General features: G+C 45.7%; 1 long non-coding RNA gene across 1 annotated transcript; it reads right to left on the reverse strand.

Moving 5' to 3' along the window:
• Positions 1 to 1,243: 1,243 nt before the first annotated feature.
• On the reverse strand, positions 1,244 to 2,367 carry LOC310827228. The gene is made up of 2 exons (XR_014556235.1): positions 2,274 to 2,367; positions 1,244 to 1,832 (listed from the first exon to the last, which is right to left on the reverse strand). It is a non-coding gene; the product is annotated as an uncharacterized lncRNA (long non-coding RNA).
• Positions 2,368 to 18,556: the final 16,189 nt, after the last annotated feature.

The raw sequence follows: 18,556 nt of genomic DNA on the forward strand, positions 1-18,556 counted from the left end.
TGACTCTTCCTGCTCAGTTCCTGTTTGCACAGACTCGGCCTCTCCTACACACACACACACACACACACACACACACACACACACACCGTGGCAGCCATTTTGTGTTATGCCACACCTCCACAGCAGCCATTTTGTGTCTGGTGCCAACAACACTTTCATAAAACTCCAAATGTGTCCACTGCAGGGCTGTAGCTAGGGGGTGGCAAGGAAGGCCCTCACCAGGGGCACGGGTGGGGGTCCCACAAAATTGGCTAAAAAAATATGTCCATAAATATGTCTATAAATAAAAATGTTGATTATTGCCTCATAAGAAAAGGTTTTAAATGGAGGAGTTGGGGGTGCAATCTGGATGCAATCTGGACACCAGGGGAGCAAGATCACCTAGCTACGGCTCTGGTCCACTGGTCCAAATGGTTTTGCCTGAGGTTGGGGGAGTTGCATCTGGTTGGCCACTGTGAGAACAGGCTTCTGGATTAGATGGGCCATGGGCCTGATCCATCAGGGCTTTCTTATGTTATCTTCTCCAGGTTAAAAATACCCAACTCCGTCAACCATTTCGAATAAGACTTGGTTATTTCAGATGGTGCTTTGTAGAAACTAAATTTGCATGACTCGAGAATCAAACAAGAGTATTGTGTGTTTTTCATGAATGGGATAATCATCCTTAAAGGCATCCATCACTGCCAGGCAACCTGTTTATTGAGCATAAAGATTTCCCCACCCCAAAGTCATCAGCTGCAATCTTTGTTCTTGGCTCAGGACCGCTCTCTGCAAAGAACTTTGAAAAATCCTCATGTGAGTGAGTAAACACTCACCCGGTGGAAACGTGGTTCCTCATCTTTGCTTGTGACGTGTTTGCAAATCAAGGCACCGAAGTTGGATCTCTCCATCCGCATTGCGGGTCCCTTGTGCGCGGAGCTCCACCCTCTTGACTCTGACATGCCTGGAGTGTCAAATGGCAGAGGAATGAGCAATTGAGCATCTCCTTTGGAGCAGCCAAGATCCGCCAGGCCCTTAAATTATCCGCTGACACCTCATAATGTTCCAAGGTGCTGTTGGCACCCCACAACTCTTAACTTCCTTCCCCCTTTTTCTTAAATAGGTTTCCTTATGGTTTTTAATTTAGATTTTTATTTTATTTTATTTTTTATTTTTTTGAGCCACAGCAAATAAGTGAACCATTCAAATTGAAATGCTGGAATGAACCAAGCTGAACAATAAACTAAAAGACGCCTGGAGCAAGTTGAGCAATAAACAGGTTTTTAATTTTTCCCCTCCTCTCTCTCTTTCTCTCTCTGCTCCCACTTCCATCTCTCTGGTGTCTGCCTCTGATGGATGATGTGACAATGGAAGGATCCTCCATAAATTCTAAATTCTGAATACTAAATCAGTGAGCAAGAACCAAACTCGAGAAGACAATCCCTTCTGCCAGCCCGCTTTACTACTTCTCAACGTAGATTAGAATACATCTCACACTACAGATAAATAAAAAGACAGACAGATGGGAATATAAGAAGATAGACCAAACAAAATATGCAGGCATTTCTTTCCATCCTACATTTGGCTTGGTCTTAACTCAGTCAGGGTTCCACTGGTGATATATGTTCTGCAGATACACCATTGCATTTCTATGGAACATTCTCAAAAATGTTTTGGAAGATCAAACAGTTGCATGGGTGATGCAGGTCTTTTGGTTTGGCTCTATCCATCTCGATCATCACAGAATTTCATATGGCTATCTTCAGTCAAAGGTAGATATAGCCAGTAATCAGGAGGGGGGAAATCTGGAGGATCTAATGCACAAGGGCGGGGAGAGAGGTCTTCGGCTTTGTCTAGCAACAAAAAAATTAAAACGCAGTCACCTTTTAAACAAATATTTCCTTATTTGTTTACATTTCTCCACTTTCAAAGTGTTTGGATGGAGCGTTAAGAGAGTTATAGGGTGACATGTCTACTCAAAAGCAAGCCCCGTTGAGCTCAATGGTACTTACTCCCAAACAAGACTATATAGGACTGCACCCTTAGGTTGTTTCCAGTGTTAGCCATACTTAGAGTAGGCCCATTGAAATTAGTGGAAATGACCAACTTAGGTCCATTAATTTCAATGGGTTTATGCTGAGTAGAACTTAGATGGACACAAAGCCTTCGGAAAACATGAAACTAGAATGTCAAGTTACACTATCTGAAGAAGTGTGCATGCACATGAAAGCTTTATTGGCAAAACCTATTTGGTGTTTCGCAACTTTCTGACTAGTTGAAGGACTTAGCCAGACCTAGCAGAGTACACGCAGAATCCACGGAAGCAATTGGCGACTTGGCTGCAGACAGGATAGATGAAGCAGGAACCAGGAACTTGTAGTTAGGTGTTTATTATATACAGTGGACTATTTACAGGAACAGAACACAGATCTTTAGCTAGCTTTCTCTGACATGACTCACAACTCCTACACTGACACACAGAACTCTGAACACTGAACTCCAGAACTAACACATTACAGTTAGTAGGCCATTAATTATTACTCCTTTGAGAGAGCTTGACCAATCAGGAAGCTGTCTCCATGCCTCTGTTATCACCAGGCAGACTTACTCCTTCACATGAATTTCTGGCTGTCTGCCAAAACTTAATTGCCTCTGTGTGAGTAGCTGCACGTACAGTTTCCCAACAAGCTCATACCAAGAACAAACTTAGTTGGTCTCTAAGGTGCTACTAGACAATTTTTTTGTTTTTATTTTATATTTCAAGTTACACTACGTAGGGTTGAGAGAACCTGTGCCCTCCCCCAGATGTTGTTGGACTTAAACTCCCATCGGATTAGCTGGCATGGCCAATGGCCAAGAATGATGGGAGTTGTAGTTCAGCAACTTATGTAGGACTACAGGTTAGCCACCCCTACTGTGTACACACTGAAATCATCTCATGCTGTGAAAAGTCAAGGGAGAGCTGACTTCTACATGTGTGGCTATCACTTCTGTGGATTTAGTTGTGTCAAAGTGGCCTCGTGAATGGTTGGATGTGTGGCCTGATCATGGCACAACACAGTCAATGGGAACATTTCGTTCACTTCATCATCATTATCGATATCATCACAAGCATGTTTCATCAAATCAAAACTGACAGATGTCATGGACTAAGTGCTGGAGTGGTGGGCAGCAGCAGTTGGGGAACCCCCCAGGGGAAGAAGGCTTGTGGAGCAGTGGTGATATAATTATGAGTGGTTACAGGGAGAAGAGGGGAAAGACTAGGAGGAGGTGGTGTCAGAAGCTGAAGAGGTAACAGGGCTTAGTGAGCAGGAAGAGTCTGTGGCAGAGAGCAGTCCAGAATCAGGGGCAGAGGCTGGACAGGATGGGGGCCAAGAGGCCGAGATGAATCAGGCTAGTGAAGAAGCCAGGCCATCTCCCCATCCTGCGTTGACCAACACCCCTCCCACCCCGTCTCCCAGAACCAGTAGAGGCATGAAGAGGGAGGATCAAAGACAGGCATGTCGACTGAGTCTCAGATTTGGGGGGAAGGATCTGAGGAGGAGGACTTAGGCAACTGTGGGAAGGCGGAAACCTTCAGTCCCCCCAAGATCTACCAGGACAAGTTGCTGTGCTCACTAGGCCTGGACTCCTGAGCAGACCTTGCTTCCTGGAATAAAGAGTTGCGTGGTTTATTGCTGACGTGCTCTTGTCACCCACTCCTGACAAAAGATAATGAAACATCCATTGGGTGGAGGGCATTTGAAGGGTGTTTATAGCGGATGCTCCCCACTTTACACTGTTTTACATATATACACAAGGACCTGGAAAATAACCCCCGCATAAGTGGAGGGATGTCTGTATCCTTTTCTGAGGTGAGGCAACCAGAACTGTAAGCAGTATTCCAAATCTGGCCACACCGTATATTTGTGTACAGTGGTACCTCAGGTTACATATGCTTCAGGTTATGGACTCCGCTAACCCAGAAATAGTGCTTCAGGTTAAGAACTTTGCTTCAGGATGAGAACAGAAATCGTGCTCCGGCGGCGCAGCAGCAGTGGGAGGCCCCATTAGCTAAAGTGGTGCTTCAGGTTAAGAACAGTTTCAGGTTAAGTACGGACCTCCGGAACGAATTAAGTACTTAACCTGAGGTACCACTGTATTGGTGTTATATCAGCAATTTTGTTTTCAATTCCTAATGATTCTAGCATTGAATTCTCCATTTTATTCACAGCTGCCACCACTGTTCTTTCTCAGGGCTTTCCTACTTGAATACATGCTCCTCTTTTCCTGGACCCATAATTTCTCGCTCCAGAACACCAATTTTTTATTTTTTATTTTATTGTGGTGAGCCTCTTTGAGCTCAGCTCGGTTTTGGGGGAAGCAGTGTGCACATATCAAACCAAACCAAATGAAATTAAGTAAAGCCGGAATTTCACCATCCCCTTTGCCATGCCATTTCCAGCCATTTCATGTTAAGGAGTAAATAATTGTGTCCAATTCTATCCTTGGCTTTGGCCTAGAATATTTTCACCAAATTTGTTGGCAGAGGGAGGGGGAAAGCCCGGAGGTGATCCTGTCCCTTTAACAGATGGAGGAAACAGAAATACACCAAATGAGCGAGGATGTAGTCATCAAAAAGCGTCATTTGCTTAATAAAGTCTGCGAAAAAGCAGCGGTGTCTGGCCGAAATCGCTAATACAGACCAAAGTTTGCCCTGCTCTATCTGAATAAATATCTGCATGAGGTGTTGGGCCTGGGAATGGTTCCTTGATTTATGGGTACAGCTCAAGGAGCTGATATTGCAAATCTTGAGATTTCCTTCTGTTGTTAAATGCCAAATTTATGCACGACGGCTTGGCAATACAGGGAACAACAATGAGGCTGAGCTTGGGAGCAGGGCACAAGCTCCTGTTTAATCAGTTCAGAGAGGCATCAGGTGATTTGAATTAGCACGCGGAAATGTATTAAAAGAATTCATTTTGCTAATAGAAGCTCTTATTAAAAATGCCTGCTTGTATATTAGACACCTTTGCTTATGATTCTTAATATTTCCATATCATCCTGAAAATCAAATTTTATTTTTTCCCCCTCTGTAAATGCCATCAAATTATATTTTCTATTAAAATGTTAATATCAAAGCAAATTAAGCCAGGCTGCAGATTACATATTAGCAATGCTGTTTTGTGTTTTTTTCCGTGACCCACACTCTTCCTCTCCTGTTATGAATTGCATCGCTGAAACATAGAAGCTTGGAAAATATTCTGGAACTAGGGGGGGGAATGAATTAAAATATAACATCGTTTGTTATTTATGCAGCTGCACCATTCTCAGATGCCCCAAGGACTCGTCCTTCCTTAAATAGTTCCTTTCATTTGTCTCTCTTCCGAATCCCCTTAAAAAGTCACCTTTTCCATGACGCCATTCACACAGCCCTTTAATTTACTATCAATTTGAACGCAGTTGGGTCACATTTTTCGGCCTGAGTGCTGCATTCCCTTCTGAGTACCATTCCAAGGTCCACATGCCAGGGGTGGGCGGAGCCAGAGACAAAAGTGGGAGGAGCAATTGATGTAAACATTACCTTTCTACAGGAATCTACTCATAGCTGTCAACTTACAGATTTGAAAATAAGGGACAAGCAGCCTCGAAAATAAGGGCTCAGCAGCCAAAATAAGGGATTTTTCTATTGTAAAGAGTTACATACATTGGTAGGATTGACAGATGCTGTCTGTCAATCCGGCATGAGGTGGTTGCAGCGCCACCCCGGCCGCTGAAGCGCGGCCCTTCTGCGTCCCTCCCCATCCCCTCCTCTTCCCCTCCTCTTCCTCCTCCCTCAGGCCGCCTCCTCAGCTGCTACCACTGCTGCCGCCTCCAGGCTCGCGGGCAGCGTGGGAGAGAGTCTCTCTCCCTCCCCCCCCCCTCAGGCAGGGAAGGGCCGATGGAACTCCTCGCGCCAGGAAGACGGCGCCAGTGCGCTCTCTCTCGCAGCAGAGGATCCCGAGCCGGGCGAGCATGAAACCCGGGAAATTTAAGGGACATCATCAATAAGGGTCAGCAGCGGGACACGGCGCTGGGATAAGGGATTTTCCCACCAAATAAGGGACGGTTGACAGCTATGAGTCAACTTTCCATATGAACTTTTCTTTATCCCCCAGCCAGGCAAACAAGAGCCATTATCAGGTTTCAAAGATGACCTCCTAGTCAGGCAACAAAAACAAGGAAGGTGCAAAGTTGGGTCAGCAGGGAAAGCGACTGGGGAGGATGTGTGTGACTTGGGGAAAGTCCTGGGGGCCAGATACAGAGCGTTGGAGGGCCACATTGAGCCCCCAGGCCTGAATTTATCCGCCTCAAATCAGGCCTCGTTCTACCCTGCTCTTGAGCTGGAAAGGGCTCCCTGGGAGCTTATAAAGTGGCTGGTAATAAGGCACTTTTAAAAGACATGGCATAAAAGGAAAGGGGGTAGTACGGGAGGAGGAAAGAAACAGACTCAGGTACGTGTTCTTAGATAATGTGTTTGGTTTGCGCCCAACAGTTGAAATGTTTTCCCAAAAGTGGCTGTAATCACAAATGCAGCTGCGTGATGGCCAAATGGCTTTCTCAGACCTTGGAGAGATCCCCAAATACCATATTTTTTGCACCATAACACTTTTTTCCTCCTAAAAAGTAAGGGGAAATGTCTGTGCGTGTTATGGAGAGAATGCCTACGGGTGGCATGCCTACGGATTTTCCTCCGCTAAAAACTACGTGCGTGTTATGGTCGGGTGCGTGTTATAGAGCGAAAAATACGGTAATTATCCCTAGCTAAACCTCCGTACTCATAAAAAATGGTTCTTCTCCAGATTCTATATTTGGTGGGGGGTTTATTTATTTGTTTGTTTATTAGTTAGTTAGTTAGTTAGTTTAGTTTATTGCATTTATTGCATGAAGCTCCCTGGGAGACCTTTGGCCAGGTCGCAAGGTGGTTAGATTGGTCTCAACTAGGGCCAGGGCCTTTTCAGTACTGGCCCCGACTTGGTGGAATGCTCTGTCACAAGAGACTTGACACCTTTCCGCAGGGCCTGCAAGACAGAGCTGTTCCGCCTGGCCTTTGGTTTGGACTCAGTCGGACCCTTATGTTTCCCTCCCCTTCTGGTCTTGATTTATCAGCTACTTTTAAAATGAGGCTGCATTTTAAATTGCATTATTATTATTATTATTATTATTATTATTATTATTATTTAGATCCCACCTTTCCCCCTCCCCAAGGAGCTCAAGGCTGCACCCATGGATCCTTTCCCCACCCTCCTCATTTGATCTCCACAACAACCCTGTGAGGTAGGTTAGTCTGAGAGGTTGCGACTGGCCCAAGGTCACCCAGGGAGCTTCATAACCAAGAGAGGATTAGAACCCCAGTCTTCCAGTCTGATACCCAAACCACTACACTATGCCAGCTCTAAGCATAGTGTAGTATTTACTCCTAGCCACATAATGGAGAACAGGATGTCCTTCCTAGCTGCACTCGACCCCAGTGAACCATCCTGGCTTCCAGCACCATCCCGGTTGTTTCTCTCTTCAGCTAAGCAGTGCGCGTTGTTAGTTACCCGGCGATGATTATGAAGCTAATTAAAACATACTAAGAGATGCACTATAAACCTGCGCGGCGCATGGAGCAAATTAACCAAGTTCAGCTTGCCTGTTTCATTGTGCTTTTATTATGATGTTTTCAAATGAATTTTGAATAGTTTTCTTAATCTGTTTCATTCTGCATTGGAGCATCCCACTCTTGCCAAGGCCCCCACAGGGATGATTCCCGAGGAGTGTGAGACAATATCTCGATGTTCTTGCTGCTTACTTATAATTAAGCTGTTTTGAGGTGTGAAATGAGCAACAATTAAAAAAAATGAACACCCTGCTTATTGAGCCAGGTGCAACCCATCCGTGCATCTGAAAATTTGCCTTCAGTGCCATCTTAGCGTCCCACTGGCTTGTCACAGGAGCTGAGTCTTATGGGTGATCCTCTTGCCGTCTTTGCTACTTTGGCCCAGGCAGCCTGTTTAACTTGAAAAGCAAAGTCGCCAGGATTTTGGGTGGCAGTGACTGGTTCCCTCGAGAGCTCAGGTGCCCCTTTCACCAGCCCTATACTCTGTTTTATATGAGGATGATGAAGAAGAAGAGTTTGGATTTGATATCCCGCTTTATCACTACCCTAAGGAGTCACAAAGCGGCTAACATTCTCCTTACCTTCCTCCCCCACAACAAACACTCTGTGAGGTGAGTGGGGCTGAGAGACTTCAGAGAAGTGTGACTGGCCCAAGGTCACCCAGCAACTGCATGTGGAGGAGCGGGGAAGCGAACCTGGTTCACCAGATTATGAGTCCACTGCTCTTAACCACTACACCACCCTGGCTCTATCACTGCTAAGAACAAGGGACAGATGGATCCATCCATTCTCAGTTTCCCATTCTACAATCTTGAGTTCACTTCTCCACATTTCCACATTAGTTGGTGAATTTTACTTTAGGGAGAGAAAAAAAGCCCTCGTGAAAATTCAACTATTTTGTGCAAATTTCTCCTTGTCTGCAATTCTGCCAGTGTACACATTTTTGCAAGGAAGTTTTCCCTAATACAATTTTGTATGTTATTTTCACTAATATACGCATTTTAAAATGCACATTTCACCCCAGATGCGTGCATTTTTGTACACGTTACTTGGCATTGCAAAATTCAGAGAAGGGCGAATTTTGAAGGACGGTCGCCCTTCATTTCTTCTATTGCTGCAGAAAGTGCGCCTTAGGTAAAGTCAGCTTTCAACTGTGTGTTTCATTCTGCTTAGAAGTCAGTTTGCCGTATGAGCTGCATAAAAAATTATAACAGGATAATATTGAATGCATAGTGAATTGAACCTCCTGCATCCCTACTTAGAAGATAAGGTCCCTCTAGCTAAGTATCCTGGGAAGTCCACCAGCAAGGTCCAAAGGCAGCAGCACAATCCCACTCACCTGCTATTCATTCTTTCTCTGAGCACAGAGGTTCCATGCAATTGTTACTCTTTCTAACAGCAAACTCACGTGGTGAGCACTGCCAGGATTGTAGCCAAAACAGAGACATGAAGAAACAACAGCAAAGTAGTACACAGTGGTACCTCAGGTTACATACGCTTCAGGTTACAGACTCCGCTAACCCAGAAATAGTGCTTCAGGTTAAGAACTTTGTTTCAGGATAAGAACAGAAATCATGCTCCGGCGGCGCGGCGGCAGCAGGAGGCCCCATTAGCTAAAGTGGTGCTTCAGGTTAAGAACAGTTTCAGGTGAAGAACGAACCTCTGGAACGAATTAAGTACTTAACCCGAAGTACCACTGTACTGTGCTTGGAGGTGGGACTCCAAAGCTTGCAGAAGTACAATTTAAATAGAAGAAGAAAAGAAATTGAAGGGGAAAACAACATAGACAAGAGCTTAGAGACTTGAAATGTAGACAGTGAGTTGGTGGAAAAGAAGAGAATGCAAGGAGGTGGAAAGGGTTGACTGCTAAGCTTGGCAGAAATGGCTGGCTGGAGACCTGAACACCTGTTAGGAGATTCCACCTTTTGTTGCAGCTTCTACTTGTAACGACTAATAGCCATTGACAGACCTTCTCCATGAGAAAGGTCCGTGTTAGTATTGGCTACTATCTATTGCAGTATAACTAAGTTAGATCTATATTTATTTTATTTTTTACAAAAAGGATTGCATTGCCTTAGGTGTTTGGGGGCACAGCTTGTGACTCATAAATAGCAGAAAGATAAACCCAGAAGTTGTACATTGAAAAATGCTGCTGCAACTCACCCCTCAAATACTGTCAATCACTGACTTCTAATGAGCTTCGGATGTCCAACAGCGTCAAATGCTGTTGAAAAGGTGCATGTGGAACAAAACAAAATAGTTAGCAAATATTTGCACATTCAAAGAAAATTCAGCAAAGAAATGTTCAGGGGATAAATGTCAAAAATTGTGTGTGTGTGTTTTTTCTTTTGCTGCAGGCATAGGTATTTCAACTCTTTAAAAATAAAAACCCCGATCACATAGACATGCCCTTTGTGGAAGCTGTGCGGGCTGTCGAAATCCCAACAGCCCCTTCCTAGAGATTTTCCAGCCCGCCAAACAATTGAGGTAGCTAAACCCCACAGCAATCAACAAGCCAGATTTCCAATCTGGGATTTTAGCACTTAAAGCAGTCGTTTTAGCACCATTCCATTCCCCTCATCGCGGGCGCTGATGAATATGCAACCTTAATGGCTTATTGTGCATTATGCCCTTCATTACTGCTTAAAAATTTATCAGGCCATTATGTATTTAGTGGCTAGGGAGGGTTAAGGTCAAGCGAGGAGAAGGGGCGGGATGAGGTGGGGCAAGGAAGGCAGACGTGGATTTGGCACTGCCAAGGGGTTAATTACCGCCAGCCCTAAATCCCTGCAACATCAAGTAGCGAAAACCCGAAGCACAGAAGTGGAGATTAGAAGAGGAATGTGTTGTTTACAGATAAATAAGCATAACGTAGTGTAATCCCAATTTGTGCTTAATGCTGGATTTCTCCATCCATCAGGAGGAAGGATTAAAATGTGTCAAAGTCCGTGTTTTGGCTAGCCATGCAATGGTCTTAATTTAAAAGTAGGGAACGGGCAGTGCTTGAACATAGGTGGAGAGATAATTGTGAAGAAACCAATGGCTATCCATTCTTTTGAGATTGGTCAACGTCACAGCCAAAGCCTGTTCTGATGTCAGGGAATGGGCAAAGGAGGAATGGTGGAGATGGCCTCTCTAGCCTGACCCTTCCAGAGAAGAAGAAGACAGTTCAGAATTACCACAGGGGTTTGAGGGAGATCACTGCTCAAAGGCGAAAGAGGGGAAAGCTGGGAAATAATGGGAGAGGAGGAAGAAACAGCACCAGAAGGGCCAACAGCTGATGGACGCAGCATCTTTAGAAAGCATTTCAGACACACACACCCATCTCCCAGAACCCGGCGAGCATTGAAATTAGGAGAGCAAAGAGCTCAAAGGCAGAGGCCACTTCTCAGCACTCGTAGTAATGACACATGAGCGGAAGGGGATGGAGACTCACTCAGGGCAACACCATTATTCCAAGTGGCTGCATTTCTAAGCCTCTCTCTGTGAATACTGAATAAAAAGCAGTCGGTAATAACTTTTCCTCGTCTCATCTGTTCCTGGCAACCTACCGTGAGGGGGTTGGATCCTCTGACGCCGGACACCCAGGCAGTTTTAGTCCACCACCCTTTCATGACACTCTGGTGAAGCTCCCCTGGAATAGCAGCATGAAGTCTGTCTTAGGATATTCACATATTCCCATTGCAATGTTCCAAATCTATAAGAACATAAGAAGAACACTTCTGGATCAGGCCTGTGGCCCATCTATGTGGGATGTGAAACACAAGAGCAGTCAAGTAGAACATTCCTATAGTGAACATGGGGAGGAATGTTTGCCCAGCCAGCAGGTAAACTTCCTGTTTCCTTCTGGGCTGGGACAGACTTCCTCTGCATGTGACTAGAGGTGGGCATGGCCTCACCTGTGCAGGTAACGACAAAAGCACAGGGCAGGGCAGCCATCTCTCTCTCTTTGACTACATGCATTGAAAAAGCAACATCTGCTTAGCCAAAGATGCTCTCTTGGCCTCCAGCCAAGAGAGGTCAGAGAGACTGTCTCCTTATGAGATAGTTTCCAGGTATATGTTACTTTTCTAAGCTAAGTCTGCCTTCTGGGATCCGATTGTGAACAGAATGTGGGTAAACTCTTTTTATACTTTTATAGAAGACTGTGTCATGTCTTATCTTTTGTGAGGGAATAAGGGGGAAGTACCAGAACAATTATTATAGAGGCTTTAGCGAGTCTGAGCAAACGCATCCATTGTGAGTTTAAAAGGGGGAATGTTACTCTGCTAAATTGTGAACTTGTTAACACAAGTTGGAAAGGCTATAACCAAACAATATATCCTCTCCTGCATCCCTGAACATTCCCACAATCTTGTCCAGCATCCTGTTCTTACAGTGGCCAACAAGATGCCTCTGGGAAGCCCGCAAGCGGGACCTGAATGAAACAGCTCTCTCCCAACTTGTGGTTCCCAGAAACTGGTATTCAGGTACATACTACCTCTGAGAACAAAGATACGTGTAGCACATAGCCATCATGGCTAGAGGCCACAGAGAGCTGTATCCTCCATGAACTTGTTTAATCCTCTTATAAAGCCACCCAAATTGTTGGCCATAACTACAGCTGTGGTACCTCTGGGGTACACTAAACTGAGAATGACCTGGGCAACGCAATTGGCCAATGCATTGCGCAGGCACCATGAACCTGACCCTGTCTGGCCATTTGGGGGTCAAGCAAGAACCACAGGCACAATTTATTAGAGGAGGAGAAGAAGAAGAAGAAGAAGAAGAAGAAGAAGAGGAGGAGGAGGAGGAGGAGGAGGAGGAGGAGGAGGAGGAGGAGTAGTAGTTTGGATTTGATATCCCGCTTTATCACTACCCGAAGGAGTCTCAAAGCGGCTCACATTCTCCTTTCCCTTCCTCCCCCACAACAAACACTCTGTGAGGTGAGTGAGGCTGAGAAACTTCAGAGAAGTGTGACTAGCCCAAGGTCACCCAGCAGCTGCATGTGGAGGAGCGGAGACGCAAACCCGGTTCACCAGATTACGAGACTAAAAGATAAAAAGATAGGATACCTTAACATGATACAAAGGCAAGTGAGTTGTGGCTTGGCATTGAGGCCTCTAGCCTGGCCTGCTGGAAGAATACTGGGGGGTCAAGCCTTGTGCGAATTAGGAGGACTATGACATACAGTGGTACCTCGGGTTACAGGCACTTCAGGTTACAGACTCTACTAACCCAGAAATAGTACCTCAGGTTAAGAACTTTGCTTCAGGATGAGAACAGTGGGAGGCCTCATTAGCTAAAGTGATGCTTCAGGTTAAGAACAGTTTCAGGTTAAGAACGGACCTCCAGAACGTATTAAGTTCTTAACCCGAAGTACCCCTGTACATCAAATAGGTACTGTCCTACAGGCTTGCCGTGGGGAGTGCTATGGACCTCGGCCCCCACCTGGGCATTTGGGACAGTAGCACCTCTGTTCCCAGCTGTGTCACTCACGTCAAAATGGTCTGGTTCGTTTCAGCTGTCCCTGTGGTGTCAGAGCTGGGAGCTGAGGTGGCATTATTTTGGAGGGGGACAGGAATCAGCCAACAGTGTCCTCAACCTCCACTTTCTGAGATTCTGTCCCCCACATGGCACCAGGACTCTGTTCAGATGCTATTTGGCACACCCAAAAGTAGAATTCCAGGAGCTCCGTGGAGACTAAAATACCCAGATGCTGGAAAGAGTGGCTTACATTCTGATGGGACATGACACTAAGAGGGTGGTGTGATGGAAAAGAGAAGGGAAAACAAGCATGCTGAAAGATTTCATGTGTTTTCCTGTTACCAGGTGGCGTGACCAATGGCATGATGGAGTCAATGCAAGGGGGTGGAGCTAAGTTAACATATACTATTGACAATATGGTTGTGTGCATTATGTAGTCCCTGACAAATGGGCTTATTGACCGACATTGGCTCCCAGTACATTTCCGAGCACAATTCAAAGTGTTGGTGCTGACCTTGAAAGCCCTAAACCGCATCGGCCCAGTATATCTGAAGGAGCGTCTCCACCCCCATCGTTCAGCCCAGACACTGAGGTCCAGATCCAGGGGCCTTCTAGAGGTTCCCTCCCTGCAAGAAGTGAGGTTACAGGAAACCAAGCAGAGGGCCTTCTCAGTAGTGGCACCCGCCCTGTGAAACACCCTCCCATCAGATGTCAAGGAAATGAACAACTATCTGACTTTTGAAAGACATCTGAAGGTAGCCCTGTTTAGGGAAGTTTTTTATGACTGATGTTTTAATGTATTTTAATCTTTGGTTGGAAGCCTCCCAGAGTGGCTGGGGAAACCCATCCAGATGGGTGGGGTATAAATAAATTATTATTGTTGTTATTATTATTATTTGCAGTCTGTCCACAGATCTACACATGCAGCACATGGCTTTCTTGCAATTGATGTACAGCTGTTTCACCTTTATTATACAGTGGTACCTCAGGTTCAGAACTTAATTCATTCTGGAGGTCCATTCTTAACCTGAAACTGTTCTTAACCAGAGGTACCACTTTAGCTAATGGCACCTCCTGCCGCCGCTGCGCTGCCTCCACACGATTTCTGCTCTCATCCTGAAGCAAAGTTCTTAACCCGAGGTACTATTTCTGGGTTAGCGGAGTCTGTAACCTGAAGCATCTGTAACCTGACGTGTCTGTAACCCAAGGTACCACTGTACTGGACTTTGTCAGCTGACAGAAAGATCCGTAAACTCCAGCCATTGATGAGATCAAGCCAGTGTTTACTCACTCCTCTCTCTCTCTCTCTCTCTCTGTTTTTCCTTCACCAAAAAGCAAGTTCTTAAGGTAAACTTATGGCGGCTCCATGAAATATTGTTTGTTATAACAGAGCAGCAGAGATAATGTTGTTTCTAATTTCCCTCTCTCAGTCAGAAATTAAATAAAAAGTCGTGTCTAATTTACAATACTGGATTGAACATAGACAAGGACCCCATGCGGGGAACTTATGATGTATTCTTCCTAGTTTTTATAGCCATTAAAAAAGATTATAGGATTTCTTTCTCCCTCTCCTTCTCTTTGAGGCCATTTACATTTCTTCTGAACTCTCTGTGTTTTATTTGATGCTCTTAAAAGTGCCAATGTACATAATAAGTCAATCAAGAAGTTAAATTAAGAAGAAAAAAATCTCAACGCGTGGGGCGGGGGAATGACACATTTCTTTGACTATAGGAAACATATGCACTTGGTAATCTGATCCTCACTACCTAATTGCTTTGGTGACATTGTAATAAATATTATTGAGCTGGGGGGTGAAGGCGGGCACCAGACATGCAACAGCAGACCCAAAGCAAAAGGGGGGGGGGAGAGAAAGCAGCAAATAAGCTACTGCCCATAAAAATATATTTTACAATCTAGTCACAGTTCTACACTTTCCCCTTTGATTTCAGTGCATGTGTGTGTCTATATTAATTTACTACGTTTGTAGGCTGTCCAAGAGTGGGATAGAAATATGATGATGATGATGATGATGATGATGATGCAGGTGGCGCTGTGGGTTAAACCACAGAGCCTAGGTCTTGCCAGTTGGAAGGTCGGCGGTTCGAATCCCCGCAACAGGGTGAGCTCCCGTTGCTCGGTCCCTGCAGTTCGAAAGCACACAGTACAAGTAGATAAATAGGTACCGCTCTGGCAGGAAGGTAAACGGCGTTTCCGTGTGCTGCTCTGGTTCGCCAGAAGCGGCTTAGTCATGCTGGTCACATGATCCAGAAGCTGTACGCCGGCTCCCTCAGCTAATAAAGCGAGATGAGCGCCGCAACTCCAGAGTTGTCTGCGACTGGACCTAATGGTCAGGGGCCCATTTACCTTTACCATTATTATTATTATTATTATTATTATTATTATTATTACTTTTTTATTATTGCACAGCACCTTCTGATCAAAAGCAGCCAATCTGAGCATTGATAAGCAGGAATTTCAGCAGCAAGACCCATTACTGTTCTTTAGCAGCCCCAGGATAGAGGGAACATCTAACTGTGGTAGCACCGAAACTCTTTGCTTGTAAGCAACCGTTGAAGCTTCTTGAAGGTCAAGCCGGTGGTCTTCTGAGGGCCGTACTGTGTTTAAAAATAAATAAAGAGCCTCCCTCGCTGCTCGGAGGCAGGGATTTAAGCAAAAGTTACATCTTCAAGCAACGTAGTCTCCCATGACTCACCCCGTTAATGTCTGCCTGACCGTTTAAGGAGCACTGTCGCCCACCCCACCCCACCCCCGCCACCCCGTGCCCCTTTCCCTTATCATGTTTAAATCTGTCACGGATGTCGGATATTGCTTTCTTAAGTGGGCTCAACTATATCACAGGCTGCTGTGGTAATGCTGGACCGGAGCATCACTCCATTTTATGTCCTTAAATATTCATAAGAAGATTTGCAGCATTAATATCTTAGAGGGCTTACAAGAACACTTAAATAATGTGTCTTAGCTTCCCTTGCCCCCCGCCCTTCCTATAGTCCACTAACCTCTCTCTCCCCCCCCCCCAAATGTCCTAGGCTGTTCTCATTTGCGTAATGCATTGAGCTCTTCTTAATAATTGCTCTGGGACCTGGTCAGTGGTTCTTTGCTTCACTGATACCCGGTTTAATTACAACCTCCATGGCTTTCTCATAGGTGAAGCTTGCTCTGTTTTACAAAAAGGGGGGGGCGGAGGGAGAGAGAGAGAGAGAGAAGGGAAAACAAGGTTTGTCAAGGCAAGGTTAATGCATGGGAAATAAGTTCCACTCGTTTACACACAACCACCCATTTCATCTTTAAGTAGACAACGGGAGATCATTCATAATGTCACGACTCTGGGTCCTTTTTATTTATGGAGAAAGGTAGGGGGGAGGTAAGAAGAGTATTGATTCATTGGCGATATTAACAAAATGACTGTTAAAAACAGGCTCAGGAACATTTCTCAATTGGTAAAAGGGATTGATGGATTCTGGCCAGCTAGGATATTGGCACAGGGCGGAGAAGAGATTGCATTAATAGGGGAGGCAAGGGAGAAAAATGGAAGCTCAACAGTAGAGCATCTCTTTTGCAGGAGGTCCCAAGTTCAGTTCTTGACATCTGCAGGTAGGGCTGTGATGAGAGACTCCTTTGAAAACCCAGAGAGCCAATCGGTGTGGACAATGCTTTGCCAGATGGACCAATGGCTCGATTTGGTTTAATGTAAGCTATGCCTACCAGTAGTGATGTATGGAAGTGAGAGCTGGACCATAAAGAAGGCTGATCACCAAAGAATTGATGCTTTTGAATTATGGTGCTGGAGGAGACTCTTGAGAGTCCCATGGACTGCAAGAAGATCAAACCTCTCCATTCTGAAGGAAATCAGCCCTGAGTGCTCACTGGAAGGACAGATCCTGAAGCTGAGGCTCCAATACTTTGGCCACCTCATGAGAAGAGAAGACTCCCTGGAAAAGACCCTGATGTTGAGAAAGATGGAGGGCACAAGGAGAAGGGGATGACAGAGGACAAAATGGTTGGACAGTGTTCTCCTAGCTACCGACATGAGCTTGACCAAACTGCGGGAGGCAGTGGAAGACAGAAGTGCCTGGCGTGCTCTGGTCCAGGGGGTCACGAAGAGTTGGACACGACTAAACGACTAAAGAACAACAACAATGGCTACCAGACATCCCTGTTTCCCAGGGACAGTCCCCGGATTTACAAATCTGTCCCCGGACAAAATCCATCCCCGGAATGTCCCCTGATTTCATTTAATGTCCCTGGATTTATATTTTAAGTGTTGTAGATTTATTAGTAGGGAATGAATGTTGCATGATTGGTTCAACAGCACAAGACACATCATATGTTGACTTCCGGTGGGGCAAAATGGCGGGTGCCATGGCAGCGAGCAGCTCCTGAAGCCAGCCAGAGCCAACTGCGCTACCAGGCTGGCTCTGGGCTGCTGAGGCTACCCCTGCTGCCGCCACTGCCAAGGGGGAACCGGGGACACCTGGTGCGTCAACTGGGGGAGCTGCTGCCCCCCATGACCCAAATCGAGCCAGGAGCGAGCGCGTCCGGCCACCCAGCTGACTCCCCTGTGGTGCTCCGGGGCCAGGAAAACCCCGGAGCTGACAAAGGGAGAAAAAGGAGAGGAGAAGGAGAAGGAAGAGAGAGAAAGAGGAAGGAGAAAAAAGAGGGAAGCCCTGACCTTGCCACACCACTGCCACTGCCACCACTGAGGAGAAGAAGCAGAGCACCGGGAGGGCAAGGACACGTGGCCAAGCTCAGGCCTGACCTGAGACTACTCCACAGCAGCTAGCACTCCAAGAGAGCAGGCCAGGGCCCAGAGGAAGGCCGTGCGACAAAGGAGAGCACAGAAGAGAAGTTATTACTTCTTTTTTTAAAAAAAAAGTGTCCCCGGATTCTTTGGAAAAAATCTTGTAACTTCATGTAAGCTTCCAGTCTTCCACTTTAGGATCCTGCCATTTCCAGACTCATGCTAACTGTGGCGATCACACAGGGTTCCCGGACGTTTGACGGTCTATTGATCCCTGTGCCACCACTGTGATTGCCTCTTCGCTGCCACCAACCCGTTTCTCCCAGGTACACACGGAGTCCAGACAGTTGTTAACATTAACAAATAATCAAGTTTATTTTTATAAGCATGAACAGGTTTAAGGTTTCAGTTAATTCTTCTTGTCAGTTTCTTAATCTTGGTTCCTTTAATGTCCTATACGTTCCTAACAACTTCAAACTGATTATCCCAACCAACTATTTGACTCCACCTACCAATTCCTCTCACTCCCTCACAACACAACTCGACCAACCCACAGACTTATCCTCCCTCTTCCTTCTCCAACTCCCAACTCTCAACTGACTTCCACACAACTCCAACTCTCACTCTAACTCCTCCTATCATTTTCTCTCTGGCCAGTCATCTTCACACACATTTAACCCTTTCCTTATGACCCACCTAGGAGGCAAACGCCACACTAACCATGTCGGCTC

The sequence above is a fragment of the Podarcis gaigeae genome (assembly GCF_964106915.1).
Source record: "Podarcis gaigeae genome assembly, chromosome: 11".
NCBI lineage: Eukaryota > Metazoa > Chordata > Lepidosauria > Squamata > Lacertidae > Podarcis > Podarcis gaigeae.